Consider the following 3,188-nt stretch of genomic DNA (forward strand, 5'->3'; position numbering starts at 1 on the left):
TAAGCAATTGTATGGAGTGCACCATAACCCTTTGCTATTTAGATCTTGTTTTAATCTCCCATCCTTCCTTCTTGCCGTCTATCCAGATCTTGTGTTATTCCACATTTAAAGTCTTTCAAAGTTTTTGGATATTTATGATAACCTGGTATTACCTCTAATTTTTATCTCTATGCAAGTCAGGACCATTAGTAACTCTAGAACTACATAAACAAGCACATGTGCATTCACAATAAAGTACACATCTAATATCTTGGTACAGAAACTTGGAACACTGGTATTATTTAAGAATAACATACATGGAGCAGTGTTAGTCTTAATGTAACCTGACCCAAAGGTATAATCTTAAATGTGTACAGCAGCTTGTAGAGTCTAATCTACGCTAATTCTATACTCACTTGGGAATTTTCAAGGACTTGCATTGCTCTCCTTTTCCTGTCTCTTTCTAGATATTAAACTAGTGGGATTGTCTTTCAGTCTGTATGTGCTTATATAGAAAGTGCACACCGTAATGTTTCAGTCTCTTTCTACACAGCATGGTTGAATGCATAGTTCATAGTTTATCTTTATGCCAGCCCTTCCTTCACCCATTTCCAGCCTCATGCAACAATTGGACAATTTAAAATATTAATTACATTGTTGAACACTTAGAAATGTAGGTGGAATGGAAATACATAAATTATAATTATTGTATCAACCATGTTCATTGCCTGCTGTTCACTGGTTCATTCCATGGCATTAGGTACATGAGAACCAGCATGGTCCAGCTTCGTTGCTATTACAGCCACATTCTTCTTTGTTTCAATGACAGTGTGAGTTAAGTACTCATGTGCTGTGACATGACTTGACTGTCGATGTGCTTTAGAAGGACCTGTAAGGGTGGATCTTATCCTTCCAGTAATCTTACAATACAGCTCTCCCCCCAAAACACTCATTAACATTTCAGGGCATAACTTCTTAAATACATGACACACATTTCTATGGAATCATTGAGTTTCTAATACAGATAAGTGGAATATTCTGTGCCTCTTGGAAACAGGTATGAATGTTTGAACAAGAATCAAATGTTCTACAGCTTCAGAACTAGTTATTTCGAGGGTCAGTTTCTTCCATGGAAAACACAATATTCCAGTATTAATCTTTTGGGGGGGGGGGTTTCAGCTGTACTTCAGTGCTATTTCCATCATATACAGTACATCTTTGGATTCTTTTTGGATTTGTCCCATAGGTGATTTTTGTTAATCAGGGTAAAAAAAATGATATCACAATATTAAATAAGCAGTCATGGCATCACTGAAGGCAGTGTAAAAATAGAAATGGAAAATATTTTGATGTGGAATGCCAGAAAATTGCTGGAAGAGGGAAGAATTTTGTGACAATGCTGACAGGCTAATGAAAAATCTACTGTTTCAGTTGAACTCTCACAGGCTTTACTATTGTTTACTTATCTTAAGATTTTAAATATGCTGCAAACTTACCTAAAAAAAAGAGATTAATTTGCATCAGGGAAGTTTCTTATTTAATTGTTAATTTCAGAGCCATCAGCCAGAACTTTATGTCAATAGTGACAAGTAGCAAATTGTCAACAAATACAACCAGGAAGATATATTGTCGAAGGCTTTCACGGTATTTTGTGGGGATCTCTATAAATACCCACAAAAGGGTCACATCACCCTGGACACAGAGAGAACTGCTCCTGTCTGTGCTCCTGCCCTCTGAAGATGCCGGTCACAGGTGCTGGCGAAACGTTAGGAAACAAAACTTCCAGAACACGGCCACAGAGCCCGGAAGACCCACACCAGACAACCAGGAAGGTTTTATATTGTTGTCTGGCTTCTGAAAAATAGAATAGGCTCTTGACTTTGGATGTTCTGCTACTATTAACAAATTTAGAGTGGAAATGAATTTGTTCTTCAAATATTTTGTCATACTTCTACAAATTTTGATAAGTAATATTTTCCAGAATTCTCCAAATATTCAAATATATATCAAATATTTAATTTTTCTATTTGATGTGTAATCATACCTTATCGCTTCTTGGCCTTTTGGCTAAGATCAAGTGTAGTATAACTTATCCTAATCTCAGATACTGGACCCTTGAGTAATTGGATAATCGATTTCAATACTTGAAATAGAGGTGAAGTAGGAAAGCATTTAGTATTTGATAGCTGATATGTAATAGTCATTTTTGCTTGGAAGAAGGAAGGTAGCTGGGTAGGCATGGGAAGAAGGAGTACAGAATACAAATGTGGTTCTAAGAATACCAAACTGAGATTCATATCTAAATCATTTCAAAGCTTTTGAGAGCATTGGATTGGTAAAATCCAAGATAATCACTCTATTTTTATATTGAAACTTTTAAACAAGAAGATAAAAACTAACACAAACTAACATAAAGTAGAGAAAAGAAAGAAAAAGAAAAATCAAAGAAAAAGAAAAAAGTGCAAGAAAAGAAAAAAAGTTGAAGAAAAACAGAAAAGAAAGAAAAAAGATCTAAAGAAGTAGCTTCCTATCTTCTTCACAGCAGTTATAAGTATAAATACATTTAACTTCTCTCTAAAGTTACATCATATTACTCTTCTTTCTATAATCTATCCTATCTAATAATCAAAACCATGAATCACAAGTTCATTTTTTCCCCATTTTTATGTAAAAAGTCCATATGAGGTTTCCAGTCATCAATACATGTGGCTATTGCCTTTTCTAATCAAAGAAGTCAATTTATTCATTTCAGCAAAATCTGTCAACTTCACCAACCATTCCTCCAGCATGGGTAATGTTGAATCTTTCCTTCTCTGTGCATGTAGTAATCTCGCCGCCATACAAGATAATCACTCGGTTTGGAAAATGGGGAGTTTATCCATGAAACTCCAAGCTGGGAAATTATAAAAAACTGTCTTGCACTGAATTCCTCAGTCTCAGTCTAGACTGAAGAACTGAAAACTTTACTAGTCAACTTTCCAGGTCTGCAAAAGTGGTCAAATAAAGTCAAGATGGTGACCGTGATCTAATAAAGCTGGAAGATGGTTAGCCTATAAATTAAGAAAGGATAGGGGGAAAAATACTATTACTAAAATTTGAGATAATGAAGAAGATTTAACTGACAATGAAGGAATTAAAAATGTCTTTTACATATACTATATGAATTTATATAAAAAATGGGAGGTGCCAATAGAAAATTATCTTTCAAA

General features: G+C 34.7%; 1 pseudogene; it reads left to right on the forward strand.

Annotated features, from left to right (window-relative positions):
* The first annotated feature begins 2,026 nt into the window (after positions 1-2,026).
* Positions 2,027-2,097, forward strand: LOC112541278 (U2 spliceosomal RNA; annotated as a pseudogene).
* Positions 2,098-3,188: the final 1,091 nt, after the last annotated feature.

The sequence above is a fragment of the Python bivittatus genome, unplaced genomic scaffold (assembly GCF_059951505.1).
Source record: "Python bivittatus isolate LINGU-HERP-01145 unplaced genomic scaffold, Pbiv_v1 ctg000960_np1212, whole genome shotgun sequence".
Lineage (NCBI taxonomy): Eukaryota > Metazoa > Chordata > Lepidosauria > Squamata > Pythonidae > Python > Python bivittatus.